Source organism: Rattus norvegicus, chromosome 7, assembly GCF_021556685.1.
Source record: "Rattus norvegicus strain SHRSP/BbbUtx chromosome 7, alternate assembly SHRSP_T2T, whole genome shotgun sequence".
Taxonomy (NCBI): domain Eukaryota; kingdom Metazoa; phylum Chordata; class Mammalia; order Rodentia; family Muridae; genus Rattus; species Rattus norvegicus.
The window spans coordinates 40,590,096-40,615,054 of record NC_141540.1 but is presented as its reverse complement, the minus strand read 5'-3'; the positions used below and the strand labels follow the sequence as shown (position 1 = coordinate 40,615,054).

General features: G+C 43.0%; 1 long non-coding RNA gene across 1 annotated transcript; it reads left to right on the top strand.

Moving 5' to 3' along the window:
- Positions 1 to 8,955: 8,955 nt before the first annotated feature.
- On the top strand, positions 8,956 to 24,001 carry LOC148004633 (uncharacterized). Its single transcript, XR_015624583.1, has 3 exons — positions 8,956 to 9,292; positions 15,941 to 16,006; positions 23,220 to 24,001. It is a non-coding gene; the product is annotated as an uncharacterized LOC148004633 (long non-coding RNA).
- Positions 24,002 to 24,959: the final 958 nt, after the last annotated feature.

Genomic DNA, 24,959 nt, shown 5'->3' with positions numbered 1-24,959 from the left:
ATAGTATGACTTGATAGATAGTTTCATGATATGTCAGCCAACTGAGAACTTCACTTTAAACTCCTTCTATGTCTTTCAGGGCACTGTAAACAAAAACCATGTGACATTTGAAAGGTGAAAATGCTATTTCCATTCTGGAAAACGTTGTGCCTTCAAGCAAGATTGGTGTCACCATACTGAAGTGCCCTTACTCTGCTCATCTTGGTACCACTGACATTGGCAAAAAATAATAAATAAATAATCCTTGAAAGAAAAGGACTGGCAAGCAATTGAGGAGTAACATTTCAAATGAAACAGAAGTGCCTCACCTAGAGCTTCATCATGCTTTAAGGTCAGGCCAAGTTCCTAATAATACACATACACATGTAACCACAACATTCAGTTGACATAGGTCATTCTTACACGCTTCTGGAATTGGGTTCCATTTGATCGCACTCATTGGATGTGACTCCCTTGCCTCTTTCTATGTGGAAAGAGTGAACACAGAAAGGCACATTCACTCACACAGACAGGGATTGGTGTGCCAGGAAATGTTCATGAACCACCCCCAAAACACACCAAGGAGAAGAGTCCAATGCAATCACATTAGGGTCTCTTTATTCAAGCTCGAGCTTGCCCCCCCATCCCTGTCAACCCTGACAGAGCAGGAAGGTGGAGCCCCTAGCCAGTTTCAGGCAAGCATTTATAGAGGCAAGAAGGAGGTATCCAGCCTGGTATACATCTGATTGGGGGACCATGATGGCCTTTATCATAATTGGATGGTGTTGGGAGGCAAACTATAAACTTAACTTCTGTTTTCCTCCTGATTGGTGGTTGTCAGGAAGTGAAGTGTCAGGGGAGGGCGTGTAACCTGGGCATGCAGATTTGTTGGGGAATAACCTGGAAGCTGTTGCTAGACATAGGTCTTGCTGAGGGATATCCCAGAGACAGGTGCTAAGTACTGGCCTGTTTATTAACTTGAGTTCAACCTTAGGTCAGGTTCTCTAAGAGGGAGTCAGAACCCAAAGGCTCTGGCCTCTCAGAACCTGATATGGCGTCAGTCCTTAGCTCAACACCTCACAAGTGACAAATGTGTGTTAATTGAATTAACGAATCTTCACGTGAGTGGCTCCCCAGCCTCCCCAAAGTCCTACAAAACAGGATGATTCAATCAGCCATGACCTGGAAGAGTTAAGGTGACCTTAACTGTCACAGACCAATAGCATTCAGTGAGAATGAAAGCAGTACCTACCTGGGATGTACCAGGAAAAGCACTGTTTTAGTTAGACATCGGAGTTAATGTCTTTTCCCTGTGGATTTTTCATATAACCTACGGAGATTTTCTTAACCTCTCCCTTGAGTTTCCTTACTTACAATAATGATGATAATAAAAAACCTTTAGGCCTTAGCAAGGATTAAATGAAATAATGAACAAAACCATCTACCTAAGAGTGAGACAGGAGTAGGAGACGAGTAAATGCCAATCCTATGTCTGTTTTCCCCTCCATCCACTCGCCACCCCCTTCCTAATAAGACTTTAAATTTATTTATGCGAATAAGTCTGTCTTTTCTCCCCTTTCCACTTTTGGCAATCCATGGAACAACTTCTTTATATTACTTAGAAGTCTTAGTTAACACAGTGGTTCTCAATCTTCTTAATGCTGCAACCCTTTAATAGAGTTCCTCATGGTGACCCCCAGCTATAAAATTATTTTGTTGCTACTTCATAACTGTAATTTTGCTATGGTTATGAATTGTAAAATCTTACATGCAGGATATTTGATACGTGACCCCTCACAAAGGGATCATGACTCACAGGTTGAAAACCACTGCCCTGGAGGGTTAAAAAGAATTTAAGGCAACACAACTAAAATAAACAACCATAATCCTTCCTCTAAGTCTGGCTCTTCCAATATTTAAAAATGACTACCCACAGTAACAAATATAACGAACGAGACAGAGGCTATCAATGTGAGAATGGGAGTTGGAGGAGTTCAAAGGGCAGCCGCTAGGAAGGGCTGATGGAGTGAGGAAAAGAAGGAAGAAAAGCAATATAAATATATATTGAAAACACCTCCAGCAGAAAGACAGGGCATCAAGTGAGGGATGGGCTTGCCATCCCACAGTCAAAAACTCTGACCCATAATTGTTCTTGTTTGAAAGAACTACAGGGACAAAAATGAAGAAAAGCCTGAGGAAAAGGAAGTCCAGCGACAGGTCCAAATTTGGATCCAGCCAAAAGGGAGGAGGCCCCAAGGCCTGACACTGCTACTGATGCTATGGTGTGTTCACAAAAAGGGACCTATCATGACTGCCCTCCGAAAGACACAAGAAGCAGCGGAAAGAGTCGGATGCAGATACTTAACACCCAACCAATGATCAGAAGCTGCTGACCCCTGTGGTCGAATTAGGGAAAAGCTGGAAGAAGCTGAGGAGGAGGGCGACCCGTAGGAGGACCAGCAGTCTCAACTAATCTGGACCCTTGAGATCTCTCAGACATTGGGCTACCAACCAGACAGCATGCATCAGTTGAGAAGAGGCCCTAACACACACAGCGGAGGACTGTTGGATCTGGACTCAGCTAGAGAAGATGCACCTAACCTTCAAGAGACTGGAGGCCCCAGGGAGTGGAAAGGTCTGATGAGGTGGAGGATGTGAGGAGGAGGTATGGGATGTGGAACAGTCAGAGGGCAGACCAAGAGGAGGATAAAATCTGGACTGTAAAAAAAAAATTTTTTTTTAAATCTTGAAATAAAAGGATGACTACCCACAAATCATTGGGGCATACCTATTGACCTGAATGATCTTGCAATTAGTCATGTCTTTAAAGCTGTCCTCCACTTCTTCCTGAATTGAAACGTGAGCAATTCTCAGCTTAATGAAGGCAGTGCTCCTGTACTCTTTCTTAGGTATCTTATAAATCTCGATTAAAAAAATAAATAAATAAATCCACCTCCTGCTTTGAGGCCTCAGGAGTGTTGAGAATAATTGAAGGATTTCTTCATGAGCCCACGGCCTGAAGATTACATCGTTCCCTTAAAGGCTTAGCAAGAGACACCCATTTAGAACTGTGGTCAATAGCATAAGCCAAACACACTACACCCAAAAGACAAACAACAGCTGGATTACTGAGGCCCAGCTCACCTATTGGTCAATGCTGATCTCAGACTTCCTTATTCATAGGGAAGTTCATAACCTTGCTGAATCCACCAGTTCATGCCTCACCTAGAAGAACTCTGAAGTAGGGATTAACAGCCTTCATCGGCTTATGAATAGCTATATTTTATAGACCCTCTACTCAGGACTCTTGCAGAACTCAGTATGAACCATTGGGCAAGGAGATACATCTGGACCCTGTGAGTTTTTACTGGGCTCCATAAATAACATCAGAGTTTCGTGGATATGTTGTCAGTAGCAAAATAGGAAGCTTCCTCTAAGAGATTCAGCCAGGCTTCTGTGCTAATTGCATGCACATGCTATTGACCTGACTTATCTAGAAATAAGTCATGTCTCTAAGGCTGACCTCCGTAGCCTCCTCTTCATTGCAAATTGTAAGCTTTAGCAATGCTGAGCCCGATGCTCTATGTACGCCTGCGTGGCAAGGATGAAGATACCTGAAAGTAGAAATATTTCAGATAAAAACCCCAGCTCAGTTAAAGTTGTCAATTAAAATTTACACTGATTCCCTCCTTCCTTGTTCAGAGAAGCAATCTTTCCCTAAGCCCGGTACCGGTTAGACCACTAAATCATCTAAATTACAATGTCAAAAGCCCAAACTTTGCTCTGCATATTAGGACTGTGGAACATGCTGCATCTCGTGTGCAATCATACGCCATTCAGGGCACTCACCTGAAACCACTGGAAAAGCATTTTCATTGTGTGCTGTGAAATCGATTTTAAGCGGTCGGCTATTCTCTTACATCTATCTATTTTCCTGGCGGTGAGGAATAGATTGGGTGGGATAGGGCAGAGATTTGGGAATAGTAAGTATAATACCTTGATTTAAAAGATTAATTAGGATGGCAGAGATACAGGGGATGCTTAAAAAATGTATCAAATCCTCATACCAAATGCTTTGTTCTCCCGTGTGTGTGTGTGTGTGTGTGTGTGTAAGTTTGATGTGTGCACCTGCACATTTGTACAAGTGTATATTTAGACCAGAAGACAACCCTGGGCATTATTATTAAGGCACCACTGACTTCCTTTAGCAAGGGGTCACTGGATGGCCTGGAGCTTACCAATGAGGTGAGGTGAACTGGCCAGTGAGTACCAGGAGTCCACCTCCTAGTATTGGCTGGGATTACAAGCACGGTAAACAGTTAATTGACTGGAGTATCTCCTTGGACTCCACTCTTAGTTTTTAGGTTTATTATTTGATAAAAGGAAACCAAAAAAAATCCAGGAGTGGGGTGGATCCAAAATACTGAAAATCTGAACATCAACACATTTTCAAGGTTAATAAACGAAACATCTAACTCGAAGATAAAAACCCTCCCAGAAAAAGAAAATCAGTAGGAAACAGCTTTGAGGGGGTTGGGAGAGCGATGTTTATGATAAATAACCCTAGAAACGCACCTGTAGCCATCCCAGTTGGCAAAGCATAGACTCATCAGTTTTACAGAACCAACAAGATCCAGTTCATCTCTTACCATAACTGACCAGATTGCCCTACAGGAAGTCAAGCAAGTTTCTCTTCCCACTAAAAAAAAAAAAAAGAAAGAAAGAAAGAAATAAAGGGAGAGAAAAAAAATAAAAAGACTCATCTCTATCCAAAAGAACTGGGTCACATAGTAGATATCACACTCCACAATGTCATTAACATTGAGTTGTAAGGAAACAAGGTTCCCATAGGCCTGAAAGAGTTTCTTAAATGTGACCTACATTCAAGTATAATTATCTTTCTTTCCCAATTGGCAAACAGATACTGCATAACCCTGTCATAAAAAAATCCCATAATTAATACAGTTTTGAATGCTATAAGCCAAATTAGCTGACCTAAAATGTGGCAAGATACAGAAGAATGCAAAGCAATCAGAGTAACATAGCTGCACCTTAGCCCTGGCCCCCACTACTCTGGAAACGATAACTCACCTTTATGTAACAGGATTTACTTTGTACAGAGAAGTCATCCCCACATTTGTGTAGTAAAAGCTAGAAATGCTGCAACCCTACCAAATATTCAGGACCAGTTTTAAATATTATTAAAAGCGTACCCAAGGTTTAAACTAAAGCATTCCCCCCAGGAAGCCCTGGGGCAGGAGGAATTTATGCAGACAGATTAAATCATTTGTTTGTGCTGCTGTATTCATTTGATTTTATCAGTGGGGCAGTAGAGAGATAGTATGGTGCAGGATTTTAAAAGCACGGAAAGGTTACCCCTAAGCGCACCAGCCCATCAGCTCTTTGATCTTAAGCACATTCATCCTCTTTCTGAAAATCTCCATTCCCGGCTTCAATGAGGTGGTGATAATATTTATTTCATGGCACTGTTGTAAAGAACCCAAAATTGTAATAATTGAAGTATTGTTTTTATTTTACTGAAAATGGATTAAACAGATGTATGAGTTAGCATTACATATTACAATATTGAGTTCACTTGGGAGAGAGAATAAAAGGATTTCTTAATACTGGGACAGGAAAATAAAAGAAGCCAAAAGGCATCTGTTTTGTCGTTTGAGAATTCCATACATGCATATAACACATTTGTTCAAAGCCACCCCTTTTCCCTCCATGATAGCATGGGCAGTCTCTAAAAGCTTCACCCATGAAGAAAGAAAACTGACTCTCCTTCCCCTAGTAGCCCCTCCGTCACCCACACTGGGACTTTGGCTGGCTTGCTCTTGCACTGGTCTTGTGTATGCAGTCAGAGTTGCTGTGGGTTCACGTGTACAATAGCCCTGTTATGTGCAATCAATACTGTTTTACTATATATACCTAGTACCTTCAAATCATAATCTTTCTGTCTCCTCTTCTGAGATGATCCCTAAGCCTTAGGGGTGTGTGTGTGTGTGTATGTATGCATTTTTCAAAATGATGTGAGCTATGAATAAATACTTTGTATAGAAATCTCACATCAGACAAGCTAGTCTGGGAGTCTGGATAAGGATGGTAGATTGTGAATGTGTTCTCTTCCAACCCAAAGCCCCACTAAACTGTTAACAAAGAATCTAGTGGCTGGGTCAATGGCTCAGGGCAGAAGAATGCTTATTGAGCAAGCCTGAGGGCCTGGGGTTCAGTCTCCCAGCACTCACAAGCAGATGAGCGTGACAGACCATATGTGTAACCCCAACACTGTGTGGGGCAAAAGAACCAGGCAGATCTTACGGGTTTGGTGGTTGCTAGCCTATCTGAACCAGTGAGCCTTAAGTTCAGTGTGAGAAGCTGTCTCATGGAACCAGGCAGAGAGCAGTAGAGGATCCCTGACATATGTCTCACACACACACACACACATACACACACACACACACACACACACACACACACACACAGAGGGAGAGAGAGAGAATATAAATAAGAACAGCTCATAAGGTAAAATAATAATAAAGAGTTGATCTCAGTTGACAAAAGGGGCCTACAAGTTTTTGGAAGGTGGGAGACCTGTAACTGATGCTGGCACTCAAAGACGGCAGATCAGAGGAAAATAGAGTAGAGAGATGGGAGATGAGGATAAATCACTGCTGAAAGAGCGCAGCACTCCTGAAGATTAGAACAGAGGCAGGAGGAACGCCCATCCAGAGCCTGCCCCACATGTGGCCCATACATATACAGCCACCCAATTAGACAAGATGGATGGAGCAAAGAAGTGCAGGCCGACAGGAGCCAGATGTAGATCTCTCCTGAGAGACACAGCCAGAATACAGCAAACACAGAGGCGAATGCCAGCAGCAAACCACTGAACTGAGAATGGAGCCCCCGTTGAAGGAACTAGAGAAAGAACTGGAAGAGCTTGAAGGGGCTCGAGACCCCATATGTACAACAATGCCAAGCAACCAGAGCTTCCAGGGACTAAGCCACTACCTAAAGACTATACATGGACTGACCCTGGACTCTGACCTCATAGGTAGCAATGAATATCCTAGTAAGATCACCAGTGGAAGGGGAAGCCCTGGGTCCTGCTAAGAGTGAACCCCCAGTGAACTAGATTGTTGGGGGGAGGGCGGCAATGGGGGAAGGATGGGGAGGGGAACACCCATAAAGAAGGGGAGGGGGAAGGGCTAGGGGGGATGTTGGCCCAGAAACCAGGAAAGGGAATAACAATCGAAACGTAAATAAGAAATACTCAAGTTAATAAAAAAAAAGAGAGGGGGGGGGGAAGAGAGAGAGAGAGAGAGAGAGAGAGAGAGAGAGAGAGAATACAGCACTCCTGATTCAGTTCAGACTGCAAAGGGATGTGTGCAAAACACGAACCTAGCATCAAGAGAACCCCACAGAAAACTGAGCTTCAGGAATTGTTTCTCCACTGTGGAAATGACAGCCCAGTGCACACTGCCTGCCGCACCCCACAATAGGAACAGATCCTCACTCATGGGGGGGTGAGATGCCAGAAACGAGGCTCTGCTGAGGAAACTTCGCACTGTAAACTGATTCTCGCATAAAGCGGAAAGTATGGAGAGCGTATTCTTGTAAGAATTCTAATACTGCCAGAAAGATTCACAAGTGCATTGTCTGCAGTAGGCAAGAACAGAAAGGGCTGGGCAAAGGGCAAACCAAGCTTCAGAAAAAGGAAGGAAATTGTATAATTTCGTAAATTCCTTTAAAAGACAAAATTAAAATAGCCTAAAAACACCACTCTAAGAAGACTATCATGTACTTACTAGGAATTATGGGAAATTAGTGTAAAAGTGGAGGCCAGGAAAGAAAGGAAGGAGGGCAGGACATTGTTCTTCTAAAAGATACAACGGAATTTTGTGCCTGAAAGGCTTAAGGTGTCAGATTAGCTGAGCTCTCAAGTGGCTGTCAATAAGCCATAAGAAAGACAGATACTCTCCAAAAGAAAAGGAAAAATTAAAGAGTATTGAACCAGCACATAACTCGAGAGAAAGGGAGAATGCCTTCAAAGTTCTAGAATTACTTTATAATTGTACCTCACACACTGATTTATATTATGATTTAAGCATAGAACATACTTCCACGTATTGATTTCCATGCCCTGGGAACGCAGATAAACACATCTCCCCTACTCTCCTTCGGACTGTGGGAGCACATCCCACAGCAGCAGAAAGGACGAGAAGAAAGAAAGGTCACAGAACAGGGTCAACGAAACACAGGAGATGGGCACAAACAGAGTGGTCGGATGCTCACACTTGTCTCGAAGCAGCCTCAGAAGGAATTTCAGAAGGGCGAGGGACAGCAATTATATAATTCGGATCTCTAACTGAACAGAAAAAGAAAGACAAACAACTTAAGAAAATGAAAATGAAGGAGGGGAGATGGGTTGATGGACAGAAAGAGAGCTGATTGTGCAAGCCTGAGGACTGGAGTTCAGATTCACAGCACCCACCCAACCCTGCAGCACGCCCATAATCCCAGCACGCCCATAATCCCAGCACGCCCGTAATCCCAGTGCGTGGGACTACTCAAATTAGTGAAATCTAAGTCCCAGTGAGAGTCCTGCCTTATTGTATAAGGTAGAGAGCCATCAAAGCCTCCTCACATCCACCCTAGGTCTCCACAGGCATGTGCATGCACATGCAACCCACACATGCAAATACATGCACAGCGCTCACACACACACACACACACACACACCACACCACAATAAGGAGGACACACGATCGGTCACTGTGAGAAGCAACCCCAACTTTCAGGGTACATGCCATTGATGAGCTCACAAACCGTAGACAAAGAAGGTATAATTACGCCCAGAGAACGCATGGGAAGTGTTAGGAATCTTGACAATGTAGAGGAAATTTACAAAAACTGGGCGAAAGAGGTGTCAGAGAACAGCAAGGTCACTCAGCCTAGACTGCTCTTCCTGTAGTGGCAGAGGTAACCAATGAAGCTGTGACAGAGAGATGCTGAGCAGAGGGACGGAGTGCCTAAGGTGCCGGACGTTCCTAAAGGACAATTCACAGTCTTAGACAAGTCTGTCTTGCTTTGCTATACCAAACCTCCTTGGGTCGTGGAATGATAAAAGATCTGTTTAGCTTACAGTTTTTCAGGCCAACGACTCAACCCTGAGTAAACCTGGAGTGTTCGGCTCTTGGTGAAAGTCCCCTATGTGCGCTACCTTGCAGCAGATGGTGTTGTGGGGGAGCCTGAGCAAGGGAAGAGAAAACACATGGCAGAGGCAGGAAGCCAGATCATGAGAAAGGTGAGTGTTATGTTTTATAACAACCCACTCTAAGAGGAAGTAAGCGGGTTCCCATACATATGGCTTTGATCCCTTTCATGTGAACTAATTACCTTGCTCTAATTACCCCACCTTCGCTTAAAGGTGCCCATCTCCAGCATTACCACACTGGTGACCGAGGTTTAGCACACAACCCTGGGCAACATACTCATGCTTCAATCAAACTATAGCTAACACCTAAAGGTAGTAGCTTAGAGACCAGCAAGACAAGCTGACTATTTCAGAGATGGAGTGGGTAAGTAAAAAACAGGTTCCAGAATTAAAAAGTTACACCTGAGCAGAGAGAGACACTGAGGCCAGAGAAGGGAGGAATGGAACAGTCGCTGTCTGCCTAATCGTGACTTTCATTGTTAGAGTGCGTGGTTCTCATCTATACTTCGATTAATTTTTTTTAATAATTGCTATAAAAATACAAAAGTACCTCAATTCCACTACAAAATATATTTAAATTTTTTCTTTCTTTTTTTTTTTTTTTCTTTTTTTCCGGAGCTGGGGACCGAACCCAGGTCCTTGCGCTTGCTAGGCAAGTGCTCTACCACTGAGCTAAATCCCCAGCCCCCACTACAAAATATATAATTCAATATTATAAACGATGTATATGCAACTCTCAAGAAAATATTCCACAATGGATTGAAAGCTGAACGTGACTTGCTTTATTTTCGTGAACAGCCACTGACTAATTCCAAAATGCTCAAACCCAGTGAGAGGAAAAGTGTCTTTCCACCCTTCCATCCCAAGACATCTAAGCTCATCGATTACAGGGTGCAGGGAATGCCTGATTGCTTTATGATGTCATCAGCTGCTACAGAAATTATTCATGACGCCCCTGCAGCGAGCTGAGCTACTCTGGTGCGGATACCTCCAGAATCCGACACCCTAACGAAGCACTTGTGATATTTAGATGCCGAGTGACTCCACACCAGTGCCTTCGCTCACGTTCAAAACATATATATTTTCCACCGGGAACTACAAGTGTATTTGCAACGAACATTTCTCCAAGCAACAAAGGAAATGTTCTGCAAAATGATGCTGAAACACTACCACCCAGGCTGGCCTTCTCACCAGCATCTTGCTGGTCAAATAGCTGGCCTGCCTGTGACTCAGAGACTGTTCACACTGGAAAGACAAAGCCGAGACTTCTGCTTAAACGCGCAAACAGTGCCCTCTGCTGGCAGAGATGGGATGTTAATTGCAGAAGAACTTAAGTCACAACAGGGAAAGGAGGAGGCGGGGGAGGGGAAGAGGAAGTGGGGGGAGGGGAGAGGAGGGAAAGGGGGTGGATGGAGAAGGAAATGAGACAAACAGGAGAGAGAGAGAGAGAGAGAGAGAGAGAGAGAGAGAGAGAGAGAGAGAGAGAGAGAGAGAGAGAGAGAGAGAGAGAGAGAGAGAGAGAGAGAGAGAGAGAGAGAGAGAGAGAAAAGAACAGTGGGTTTTAGTCCTTTTTAAGGAAAGAAATGTTTGAAGCATACCACATACAAGACTCCAATATACTTCCTTAAATCCTAAAGTAACACTTGGCCCTGCCAGAAGCCCGCGCTAAGGAATGGTTTTACAGTGGCCATTCTTTGCCTGACTAAGTTATTCATTCAGCACAAGCCTCCCCTGGGGGTGTCCCAGTGCTCTGAATATGTGACAGACTCACTCAGAAGATATGAACTGTACCAAACAAAAATGTTACCTTAGGTCACAGACCAGGGCTCGTACAGGATCCCAGAAAGTCCCAGGCTGTTCGACATGTTTGTAAATGCTTGGGAAAATCTCAATGTTGTTTTGTTCTTCTTCTTCTTCTTTTTTTTTTTTTTTCTGTTTCTGCTTTGACATAAGTGGTTGTTTGAAGGCAGCAAAATATATGCTATAGATACCCACATATTTTATAAATATACATATATATAATATGAAAGTCAGTATTTCTAATAACTTTCATTAAAAAGCAGCTTCCCACACCACTACAGTACTGGGATGAACAATGTAAAAATGTTCTCTTGTCACTAGGCCTTTGCACTGGTGAATACTGTGCCCATATTTAAATATGTTACAAAGCCAGCTTCTTAAACTGAAATGACCCCCACTACAGGGTCACTTAACTGAAGGTGACCGCTCCAAAGAGAGTGACAATAGCAGAAAACTCCTGAATGTGCGATGACCAAAGATAAACTCAACCTAAATTGTGTAACAGTTCCAAAGTGCTTCGGTCTAGGCTCACCTGTGTTACCCTGCACAGCTGTGTGGCCCCAGCTTGAGACACGCCTGTGCCCTGTATATGCCATCACTCCTCCCATCCACTATCCAGAGACATCATGCTCAGACACATGGCAGGCTACGGACTACGCAGTGTGTTTACTTTACACACAGTAGCTTTGTGCTCTTCTAGAAGTGTAGCAGCTTAATTATAGAAAACGGAGATGTTCCATCAACTTGCCTCAACCAGGAAGTGTCTCATGAGGATCATGTTGTGTTCGAACATTTGATTGTGAGGATTGCTATCCAAGTTAGCAGTGAGCGCCTAAACAATACTGATAAATTAGTTACTTTTAGCTTGTGTCTCAGACAGGACTTCCAACAAGCTTGACAACGGGTCTTACATACACTTCTCTGTTTCAGATTGTATATTGACGGAACATGGCCTTCTCAGCATTGGTAACTATAAAACTCAAAAGTATCAATCAGTTCTTTAAAACATGGAGCCTCCATGTCCTGGCATATTAACTATTCAGGCGAGGAACAACTCTTGTCATATTTACTAGTATAACTCTACAACTTCCTCTGCTGCTGACTTCATTGTCATTGTCCTGTGTCCCCGTGCGCCCATATGTTTGCTACACTTTCCATAAAGCACATCCAAAACCAAAACGTGTATCTATCCCTTTATCTAAAGACTCTCTTTTACTGTGAAGGCAGTGCCCATATCACAGAATAAAAAGTCTTGGTGACTGATTCTCGAATGCGAGTAACAACTTTAACTCTACTTGGGTGTAACCAGACATCCTTAGTGGCTATCAGGTATGCCAGGAGATTTGAGCTTCGGGAAGAAAGTTACAGGTTGCGTCCCTCATAGCTCATCAGGGTCATCCATGTTGGCAAAGTCACTGGCCTTCTCAGAGTTTGCCTCCCTACTTAAAAAAATAAGGCCTCAAGGATCTATACTGAGGACTAAAGATGATACGACTTAATCCTTACACAAGAGTGATGTGTCATAGGTGTTCAATAAGCATTTGTTGACATCCTGACCTACAAAAGCACTCGAGTCACTGTGACTTGTTAACCTCCCCTCCATCTTCGCCTTTGTGACTTGGCAGATCTGACCCCACAGAGTCCACTCTGGTGCTTGGATCTCAGACGACCTTCTCCCACCAACCTCAGTGACAACTGGACACAATGTCTGCACTCTGTCTAGGAGAGAGATCAGGCCTAGAAGGGTTATACAACCCGATGTTTTAATCATGGCATTTGATTTTAGGTCAGAAAGATTTATTCCTGACTGATACCTTCCCGATCAGGTAACTGACCTTAATAAACCCCCCAGAGAAAGCTTATCTCTAGCCCCACACTACTCCAGCAGTGAGCTATGACTCCTGCAATAATGGGCAGATGATGTGATTTCTTGACATGGGATCCCCCTCCCCAAAGGAGACAGGATAATGTGTTCCATGGAATTCAATTGGAACTACAGCCAGATCACCTGGGGTCAAGTGTTTCAACAGCACAGCTCTGCGGCCTTCAAATGTAGGCTCGCCCTGTAAAACTGAGCTCATAATCTCAGCTTGGAGGGTTGTTTTGAAGGGAGGAGATAATCCTGTGTGGAAAGGAGCCAGGTGTGGAAGACAAACTCACTAACTGGGGCGGGGGTGGGGTGCAGGGGTTGTTACATAACCAAAGAGAATCAGACCACAGGCCTCCTGACCCTCCTCCACTTCCCCAAACACCTTCTATTCAGATCCTATAAAGTCAAACAAACCACAGTCTTTGGAACAGTGTTTTGGATATGAATGTTAGACTTTCAAACTTACAAATGAAGAAGAAACAGAGTCTTCTTTAACAAGATAAGCTGGGCTCGGGATTCAGTTCCCAGATACAGCTCCGTGTCCCCGGTCCAATCCCGGCCCCCAGTGTCAGCAACCCCAAGGATGCAGTTCTCATTCAGGCCCATACTGGGAAAACAACAGCAGCAAATCTTCCCTTTGTTTATTTTTAACAAACTGCTTGATCCCGGTGAGCTGCTCATCAGCCTCGCTGGTATCTGTGGCCCTAGGAACTAAATCACACACACAGCACCTGTGGTCCGAGCTCAAACCCACACGGCAGGAACCATGAATCTGCCTTGGGTGCATGTCTGCCTTCCTGACTTTAGCCTGATTTGGCCATGTCACAGCCCTTGGTACATACATGGTAGCTGCTTGCATCTGCCCACAAAAGGGACTCTGTAGCGGGTGTGAGCACGAGAGGAATTTTTTCCAAGGATGTTGAGTAATTGCCAGAATCCACAGGAAGCTGAGGGGATTTGCCCTTTAAACATGTGTGTCTGGAAACCAAGCCCACAAGGAACATGATAAATCATAACCAAACAGCATCCTTCAGTGTGGGCTCCCGCTTTCAGTCTGGTCACCACTGAAGAATAGACGCTGCCCTTGACACGAACCACCTCATCTTTGGGTCCCTAAGAATCACAGCTGCTCGGGTTGGGAATTTAGTTCAGTGGCAGAGCGCTTGCCTAGCAAGCAGAAGGCCCTGGGTTCCGTCCCCAGCTCTGCAAAAAGAAAAAGAAAAAAGGAGGAGGAGGAGGAGGAGGAGGAGGAGGAGGAGGAGGAGGAGGAGGAGGAGGAGGAGGAGGAGAAGAAGAAGAAGAAGAAGAAGAAGAAGAAGAAGAAGAAGAAGAAGAAGAAGAAGAAGAAGAAGAAGAAGAAGAAGAAGAAGAAGAATTATTACAGCTGCTCAGCCACTCCACTGCCCTCAGGAGCCAGCCTTGATGCTACAACAGAACTCTCAATCTACCTGGAACAACTAATTGCAACTAGAAATAAGAGTATGTATCTATACCGCCTGCAAAGGAGTCTGGGAAGGCTATCTGACACCAGAGGTGACTCTCCCCTTGGTAAGATGTCCGAGATCGTGAATGCCCTTCACAGGACAAATTCCAAGTCCTGGACAGTCCAAATTGTAACAGCGGCAGTTACTGCACCTGTCTTTTAGCAAGGACTTGAAGCTTCGATTGCTTGGTGTACATCTAAAGGTCACAGTGCTCAGTAGCTCTTGAAACAAAGTAATCGGAATGAAACCTAATATTACTTAGTTTCATTTGCTTTGGGTTCCTGCCACATCCCCTCTGATTCTTCCATTTGTTCTGAACTTTTAAAAGCACCCAGACTCAAACTCCCTCTCTGCCATGCAGAGTGGCTGCTAAGAGCAGCATCTTTGTCATTCTGGTCCCCTCTGACTAGCTGGCACCAGCACTGGAGCTTTCTGGCTTCCCTGCTCCTTGGCTGTGTCTTCTTTTCATCATTCTCTTGCCCTTTGGACTGCTGACTCCACTGGGATCGCTTGTTTTTTGACCCTGGGCACTCTGGTGTTTCTCAATAGGGGCGCTATTAATGATCGATCAGAACAGTTCTTTGTCTCCTGTCTCAAGAACTTTTAACAACCCTGGCCATGCTTCCTCAATGCTCGACTAATTCTGCAATCTTCGTGACAACTCAAAATCGGATGCACATTTTCAGATCGTTCTTAGTTTACAATTAAGAGCAGGAGGAAGAGCAGTGCCCCATCAGCAGGGAACATTCTATGAGGAAGGCCTATTTTACCACCTGGTCCCTTGGTTACCAGCTCACTCCTTCCTGCTCTCACGGCTGGATTCGAACCCAGCTGCTATTCTACCCTGACAGCTTAGAATTCTACATACCTTTAGGGGTAGGGAACTTGTTGACCAAAATCAGCATTGGGAGAAAATGTGGTGCAATGATTGAACATAGAGCGGAACCCAACTGGCATTTTCAGTGGGATGCAAGCCATTTCATGACTCTGAGCTCCATTCAACTATTTCTTAGCTGTAAAATTAGATGTGTTGTACAAAACACTCCACAGAAGCAGAGCTAAAACTCTGTGCAGGTGACTTAGTGTGAGAGTGGTCTCAAGACATGTGCAGTAAAGAAACAGGATGGAACTCAAAAGAAACCAAACAGGGAAAGCCTGGAACATAGATCAAACAGAGCCTACCCCGCCTCAAGACCAGAAATTGGCATCTGGGACCCCAGAGTCAAACAGAACTTGGCTGAGGTCTAGTTGGAAGGAAGTTTCTCTTCTGACACAAAGGAAGTGGGTGAGTTCCCATCAGCCAATGGGCCTGGCTGCCAGGATATAGGTAAAGAGCAAGAAAGGAAGGCTGGGCAGGGTGCTCAGAGTGTCCATGGTGGGGAGTTATACAACATGCTTAGAGCACAGTGTTTGTTGCAGAGTACACAGACATTGAGTGTCCCAGATTGGGCACATACTGTCATTTCACCCTGACAGGTGGGGAAGATGGCATTGCAGATGAGCTAAGGTGACAGAGGTCCTTCTTCAGACACTAGTCACTCACAGGAGCCTGACGTTTCTCTAACCTTAGTCCCCACTTTGCAGGGTCACACAGTCTTTTCCGTTTTCCATGAGTGAAGAGAAGGACCAAGCCAGAACAGCCAAAAACTGGTGAGAAAATACTGAAGGAAAGGAGCAGTCCTAGCCCTGACTAGAGATTTTTGGAGCTACGGGTTTCTAGAGTTGTACTCCATACATTTTTCTATCCTTTCCTCCTTATCTTTTTCTCCACAGAATTCACAGAAGTTGATGTTGTGTGGTAAACTTTCCCTGGGGGAGGTATAATGCACATCTACTCACCCCAGATAGAAAACCCAGGACAGACCTAAGTAGAGATAACACCAAAGTCCAATTTGGAGAGCCAGAGTTATATTGGAGTTACCTACAGGAGGAGGGGTGAGGGGCTATTTACAGGAGCAGAACTTACTCAACAGAGCTTATAGCTGAATTACCAAAGCCCAACCTTGAACAGGTAACAGCTCACAAAGCATGGAACCTGGAGCACACTTCACACCCTGCAGGCAGTTGAACAGGTGAGAGAACATGATTTTTAGATACCTCAGCTGGTCTAAACCTCTTCCAGACAACTCAGATGGTCTGCTTCTCCCAGTCAGTTGATGGAGTCTGAGGCTTCTTTGCAACTCAGTTTGTTTGAGGCTTCTTTGCAATTTAGCTCTACTGACTCTAGCAGGGAGGAGACTAGAGAATCTGATCACTTTCAGGGACTTCCTGAGGCTATTCTGAGTTGTTTACCTTCCTGTTAAAAAGCTTCTCAGTAGGATAGAATGTTTCAATTTCTGAGAAAATTGTTTTACAATGGTTGATGTCCATGATATAATGGTTTTTTTTGGTTGTTGTTGTTCTTTTATTATTATTATTATTATTAACTTGAGTATTTCTTATATACATTTCGAGTGTTATTCCCTTTTCCGGTTTCCTGGCAAACATCCCCCTAACCCCTCCCCTTCTTTATGGGTGTTCCCCTCCCCATCCTCCCCCCATTGCCACCCTCCCCCCCAACAATCCAGATCACTGGGGGTTCACTCTTAGCAGGACCAAGGGCTTCCCCTTCCACTGGTGCTCTTACTAGGATATTCATTGCTACCTATGAGGTCAGAGTCCAGGGTCAGTCCATGTATAGTCTTTAGGTAGTGGCTTAGTCCCTGGAAGCTCTGGTTGCTTGGCATTGTTGTACATATGGGGTCTCGAGCCCCTTCAAGCTCTTCCAGTTCTTTCTCTGATTCCTTCAACGGGGGTCCTATTCTCAGTTCAGTGGTTTGCTGCTGGCATTCGCCTCTGTATTTGCTGTATTCTGGCTGTGTCTCTCAGGAGCGATCTACATCCGGCTCCTGTCGGCCTGCACTTCTTTGCTTCATCCATCTTGTCTAATTGGGTGGCTGTATATGCTTGGGCCACATGTGGGGCAGGCTCTGAATGGGTGTTCCTTCTGTGTCTGTTTTAATCTTTGCCTCTCTATTCCCTGCCAAGGGTATTCTTGTTCCCCTTTTAGAGCAGGGGTGAAGCATTCACATTTTGATCATCCGTCTTGAGTTTGATTTGTTCTAGGCATCTAGGGTAATTCAAGCATTTGGGCTAATAGCCACTTATCAATGAGTGCATACCATGTGTGTTTTTCTGTGATTGGGTTAGCTCACTCAGGATGATATTTTCCAGTTCCGACCATTTGCCTACGAATTTCATAAAGTCATTGTTTTGGATAGCTGAGTAATATTCCATTGTGTAGATGTACCACATTTTCTGTATCCATTCCTCTGTTGAAGGGCATCTGGGTTCTTTCCAGCTTCTGCTATTATAAATAAGGCTGTTATGAACATAGTGGAGCACGTGTCTTTTTTATATGTTGGGGCATCTTTTGGGTATATGCCCAAGAGAGGTATAGCTGGATCCTCAGGCAGTTCAATGTCCAATTTTCTGAGGAACCTCCAGACTGATTTCCAGAATGGTTGTACCAGTCTGCAATCCTACCAACAATGGAGGAGTGTTCCTCTTTCTCCGCATCCTCGCCAGCATCTGCTGTCACTTGAGTTTTTGATCTTAGCCATTCTCACTGGTGTGAGGTGAAATCTCAGGGTTGTTTTGATTTGCATTTCCCTCATGACTAAAGATGTTGAACATTTCTTTAGGCGTTTCTCAGCCATTCGGCATTCCTCAGCTGTGAATTCTTTGTTTAGCTCTGAGCCCCATTTTTTAATAGGGTTATTTGTCTCCCTGCGGTCTAACTTCTTGAGTTCTTTGTATATTTTGGATATAAGGCCTCTATCTGTTATAGGATTGGTAAAGATCTTTTCCCAATCTATTGGTTGCCGTTTTGTCCTAACCACAGTGTCCTTTGCCTTACAGAAGCTTTGCAGTTTTATGAGATCCCATTTGTCGATTCTTGATCTTAGAGCATAAGCCATTGGTGTTTTGTTCAGGAAATTTTTTCCAGTGCCCATGTGTTCCAGATGCTTCCCTAGTTTTTCTTCTATTAGTTTGAGTGTGTCTGGTTTGATGTGAGGTCCTTGATCCACTTGGACTTAAGCTTTGTACAGGGTGATAAGCATGGATCGATCTGCATTCTTCTACATGTTGACCTCCAGTTGAACCAGCACCATTTGCTGAAAATGCTATCTTTTTTCCATTTGATGGTTTTGGCTCCTTTGTCAAAAATCAAGTGCCCATAGGTGTGTGGGTTCATTTCTGGGTCTTCAATTCTGTTCCATTGGTCTATCTGTCTGTCTCTGTACCAATACCATGCAGTTTTTATCACTATTGCTCTGTAATACTGCTTGAGTTCAGGGATAGTGATTCCCCCTGAAGTCCTTTTATTGTTGAGGATAGTTTTAGCTATCCTGGGTTTTTTGTTATTCCAGATGAATTTGCAAATTGTTCTGTCTAACTCTTTGAAGAATTGGATTGGTATTTTGATGGGGATTGCATTGAATCTGTAGATCGCTTTTGGTAAAATGGCCATTTTTATTATATTAATCCTGCCAATCCCTGCCAAGAGCATGGGAGATCTTTCCATCTTCTAAGGACTTCTTCAATTTCTTTCTTCAGAGTCTTGAAGTTCTTATTGTACAGATCTTTTATTTGCTTGGTTAAAGTCACACCGAGGTACTTTATATTGTTTGGGTCTATTATGAAGGGTGTCGTTTCCCTAATTTCTTTCTCGGCTTGTTTCTCTTTTGTGTAGAGGAAGGCTACTGATTTATTTGAGTTAATTTTATACCCAGCCACTTTGCTGAAGTTGTTTATCAGCTTTAGTAGTTCTCTGGTGGAACTTTTGGGATCACTTAAATATATTATCATATCTTCTGCAAATAGTGATATTTTGACTTCTTCTTTTCTGATCTGTATCCCCTTGACCTCCTTTTGTTGTCTGATTGCTCTGGCTAGAACTTCAAGAACTATATTGAATAAGTAGGGAGAGAGTGGGCAGCCTTGTCTAGTCCCTGATTTTAGTGGGATTGCTTCAAGTTTCTCTCCATTTAGTTTAATGTTAGCAACTGGTTTGCTGTATATGGCTTTTACTATGTTTAGGTATGGGCCTTGAATTCCTATTCTTTCCAGGACTTTTATCATGAAGGGGTATTGAATTTTGTCAAATGCTTTCTCAGCACCTAATGAAATGATCATGTGGTTTTGTTCTTTCAGTTTGTTTATATAATGGATCACGTTGATGGTTTTCCGTGTATTAAACCATCCCTGCATGCCTGGGATGAAGCCTACTTGATCATGGTGGATGATTGTTTTGATGTGCTCTTGAATTCGGTTTGCCAGAATTTTATTGAGTATTTTTGCGTCGATATTCATAAGGAAAATTGGTCTGAAGTTCTCTTTCTTTGTTGGGTCTCTGTGTGGTTTAGGTATAAGAGTAATTGTGGCTTCATAGAAGGAATTCGGTAGTACTCCATCTGTTTCAATTTTGTGGAATAGTTTGGATAATATTGGTATGAGGTCTTCTATGAAGGTCTGATAGAATTCTGCACTAAACCTGTCTGGACCTGGGCTCTTTTTGGTTGGGAGACCTTTAATGACTGCTTCTATTTCCTTAGGAGTTATGGGGTTGTTTAACTGGTTTATCTGTTCCTGATTTAACTTCGGTACCTGGTATCTGTCTAGGAAATTGTCCATTTCCTGCAGATTTTCTAGTTTTGTTGAATATAGGCTTTTATAGTAAGATCTGATGATTTTTTTGAATTTCCTCTGAATCTGTAGTTATGGCTCCCTTTTCATTTCTGATTTTGTTAATTTGGACATACTCTCTGTGTCCTCTCGTTAGTCTGGCTAAGGGTTTATCTATCTTGTTGATTTTCTCAAAGAACCAACTTTTGGTTCTGTTGATTCTTTCTATGGTCCTTTTTGTTTCTACTTGGTTGATTTCAGCTCTGAGTTTGATTATTTCCTGCCTTCTACTCCTCCTGGGTGTGTTTGCTTCTTTTTGTTCTAGAGATTTTAGGTGTGCTGTCAAGCTGCTGACATATGCTCTTTCCTGTTTCTTTCTGCAGGCACTCAGCGCTATGAGTTTTCCTCTTAGCACAGCTTTCATTGTGTCCCATAAGTTTGGGTATGTTGTACCTTCATTTTCATTAAATTCTAAAAAGTTTTTAATTTCTTTCTTTATTTCTTCCTTGACCAGGTTATCATTGAGTAGAGCATTGTTCAATTTCCACGTATATGTGGGCATTCTTCCCTTATTGTTATTGAAGACCAGTTTTAGGCCGTGGTGGTCCGATAGCACGCATGGGATTATTTCTATCTTTCTGTACCTGTTGAGGCCCGTTTTTTGACCAATTATATGGTCAGTTTTGGAGAAAGTACCATGAGGAGCTGAGAAGAAGGTATATCCTTTTGCTTTAGGGTAGAATGTTCTATAAATATCTGTTAAGTCCATTTGGCTCATGATTTCTCTTAGTCTGTCTACGTCTCTGTTTAATTTCTGTTTCCATGATCTGTCCATTGATGAGAGTGGGGTGTTGAAATCTCCTACTATTATTGTGTGAGGTGCAATGTGTGTTTTGAGCTTTAGTAAGGTTTCTTTTACGTATGTAGGTGCCCTTGTATTTGGGGCATAGATATTTAGGATTGAGAGTTCATCTTGGTGGATTTTTCCTTTGATGAATATTAAGTGTCCTTCCTTATCTTTTTTGATGACTTTTAGTTGAAAATTGATTTTATTTGATATTAGAATGGCTACTCCAGCTTGCTTCTTCCGACCATTTGCTTGGAAAGTTGTTTTCCAGCCTTTCACTCTGAGGTAGTGTCTGTCTTTGTCTCTGAGGTATGTTTCCTGTAGGCAGCAGAATGCAGGGTCCTCGTTGCGTATCCAGTTTGTTAATCTATGTCTTTTTATTGGGGAGTTGAGGCCATTGATGTTGAGAGATATTAAGGAATAGTGATTATTGCTTCCTGTTATATTCATATTTGGATGTGAGGTTATGTTTGTGTGCTTTTTCTTCTCTTTGTTTTGTTGCCAAGACGATTAGTTTCTTGCTTCTTCTAGGGTATAGCTTGCTTCCTTATGTTGGGCTTTACCATTTATTATCCTTTGTAGTGCTGGATTTGTAGAAAGATATTGTGTAAATTTGGTTTTGTCATGGAATATCTTGGTTTCTCCATCTATGTTAATTGAGAGTTTTTCAGGATACAGCAACCTGGGCTGGCATTTGTGTTCTCTTAGGGTCTGTATGACATCTGTCCAGGATCTTCTGGCCTTCATAGTTTCTGGTGAAAAGTCTGGTGTAATTCTGATAGGTCTGCCTTTATATGTTACTTGACCTTTTCCCCTTACTGCTTTTAATATTCTTTCTTTATTTTGTGCATTTGGTGTTTTGACTATTATGTGACGGGAGGTGTTTCTTTTCTGGTCCAATCTATTTGGAGTTCTTTAGGCTTCTTGTATGCCTATGGGTATCTCTTTTTTAGGTAAGGGAAGTTATCTTCTATGATTTTGTTGAAGATATTTACTAGTCCTTTGAACTGGGAGTCTTCACTCTCTTCTATACCTATTATCCTTAGGTTTGATCTTCTCATTGAGTCCTGGATTTCCTGTATGTTTTGGACCAGTAGCTTTTTCTGCTTTACATTATCTTTGACAGTTGAGTCAATGATTTCTATGGAGTCTTCTGCTCCTGAGATTCTCTCTTCCATCTCTTGTATTCTGTTGGTGAAGCTCGTATCTACAGCTCCTTGTCTCTTCTTTTGGTTTTCTATATCCAGGGCTGTTTCCATGTGTTCTTTCTTGATTGCTTCTATTTCCATTTTTAATTCCGTCAACTGTTTGATGTGTTTTCCTGGAATTCTTTCAGGGATTTTTGTGACTCCTCTCTATGGGCTTCTACTTGTTTATTTATGATTTCCTGGAATTCTTTCAGGGATTTTTGCGATTCCTCTCTGTAGGGTTCTACTTGTTCTCTAAGGGAGTTCTTCACGTCTTTCTTGAAGTCCTCCAGCATCCTGATCAAATATGATTTTGAAACTAGATCTTGCTTTTCTGGTGTGTTTAGATATTCCGTGTTTGCTTTGGTGGGAGAATTGGGCTCCGATGATGCCATGTAGTCTTGGTTTCTGTTGCTTGGGTTCCTGCGCTTGCCTCTTGCCATCAGATTATCTCTAGTGTTACTTTGTTCTGCTATTTCTGACAGTGGCTAGACTGTCCTATAAGCCTGTGTGTCAGGAGTGCTGTAGACCTGTTTTCCTGTTTTCTTTCAGCCAGTTATGGGGACAAAGTGTTCTGCTTTCGGGCGTGTAGTTTTTCCTATCTACAGGCCTTCAGCTGTTCCTGTTCCTGTCTGGTGTTCACCAGGCAGGTCACTTGCAGCAGAAAAGTTGGTCTTACCTGTGGTCCTGAGTCTCAAGTTTGCTCGAGGGGTGCTGCCTACGAGCTCTCCACGGTGACAGCAACCAGGAAGATCTGCGCCGCCCTTTCCGGGAGCCTCTGTGCACCAGGGTTCCAGATGGCGTTTGGTGTTTTCCTCTGGCGTCAGAGATGTGTGCAGAGTGCAGTCTCTTCTGGTTTCCCAGGCGTGTCTGCCTCTCTGTAGGTTTAGCTCTCCCTCCCACGGGATTTGGGTGCAGAGAACTGTTTATCCGATCTGTCCCATCAGGTTCCAGCGGTGTCTCAGGCGCAGGGCGATGTTTTAAGATATGAAGGACTTGTGATTGAACCATGTCTTATGCTAGATGCAAGGACAAAGACAAAGGAAAGAGCTGGAATGGGGACATGCTATTTTCCTCTTTAGCTTTATTAAAATGCCTGATGGCCTCTTACATTTTGCTGTAAACTCAGATTCTGCCTTTGTTCTTTGTTTCCCACCAACAGGTGCCTTGCTCGGGAGCAAAATGATGCTGAACTGCTGAGTGGTGACGCCTACCTGCCTGCACCAAGCAGATCCTGCATTCAATACCTTTAAAAAAAAGTTAACATCACACTACAAAAAGTATAAAAATGACAGCATAGGTTTAAAAAAAAAGGAAACAAAATTTTCACTATCCCCAAATAGTAACTACTAATACTATGTGGTACATGCTTGTGGACATTTCTAACATACATGTAATACATATATAAAAACATATGAATATACATAACACATCTTAATAGTTTCGGTTAACACTCTGTTCACCAGATATTGAAATGACATCTTTTACATCAACTATTTTGGTTTAGTGCAGTGTGGTTTGGAATGGAATGACCCAGTGTACTCTCAATTTATTGGGAATGTAGGAATCTACTGTATGACTCTATTTTAACCTTTTTAACATATTGTCTTTGACCTATGGGCTATTTGCAGCTTTACACAATGCTGTGATAAACATCCTGAGCTGGAAAAATATGAAGCGCATTCATAACTAGTTTCCTGGGATTGACTCCTAGACAGAACGTTACTGAGTCAGAGGATTGTCACACTGGCAGTAACGTTTACATTGCCAAATGACCTTTCTATGCTCACAGACTCTACATAGAGATATGGTTGGTTCTTCTGACAAACTGTGCAACTTTGTAACCTTGGCAAATTTGGTGGTTGCTTCAGTCATTTCCTGTTGCTTTAACAGAATGCCATAGGCTGGGTAACTTTCAAAGAATAAAGGTCTTTTTTGTCTTGTTTTGGGTTGTTTGTTTGTTTGTTTGTTTTTGTTTTTGTTTAACCACAAGAGCCTATCCTCTACTGAAGGCATATTTTACACAGCATTCCAAGCATCTAGTACACAGGTAACAGTAGATGACTCTCACATCAGCTTGACATCTGGAACTAGGGCTGTCTGTGTCTGGGGCCTTCTCTGATGTCAGGTGTAGAGACACGTGCACTACAGGCATACACAGTGATTCTCCCTAACTAGGCAGCCATGGAGCCCCAGGCATGGCATGGGGCCCTGGGGGCTCCTGGAAAAAAACCATTGTGTCATACCTGGAACTTGACTTTGTCAAATAGCTGTTTGTATATTTCCTTTCTGGGACTCGCATTACAACTAAAAACTGATAATGTCCTGCTTATACTAGCGAACGATTTAAGGAATTTTGCAATGTATGTAATCACGCTTATACTAGCAAATGATTTAAGGAATTTTACAGTGTACGTAATCACATTATTGGAATCCCTTACAACTCACAGGGTCAAGCTATTGTGGAACAGCACCATCAAATACTTAGATGGCAAATTTGAAAACTAAAAAGGGAGCGCATACACTAAATCCCCACTGATTATGCTATATTTAGCATAGCTTTTAGCAGAGCTTCTTTTCCCTTTAAAGGCTAATGCTTCTTTGGTTGCCCAAAGGTATTCTGCCCTAAAGGAGACAGAGACTAAAGTATATGTTAAATGCAAAGGTCTAAAAACCAATCCATTGAAGGAGCCCAGTGTTCTTCTAACATCAGGGCAAAGTTATGCTCCTGTCTTCCCAGAAAATGAGCCAAGTTCCAGATGGCTCCCACACTGATGGATCCAACCAGGACAGCGGCCCAGAGACCATTGGATACAAGAAGTATCTGAAGATGGACAGCAAATCCATCCAGAGAAGGTGTCCCAGGAGGCAGAATGAGTCAATGACTTAGGGAGGTGACAAG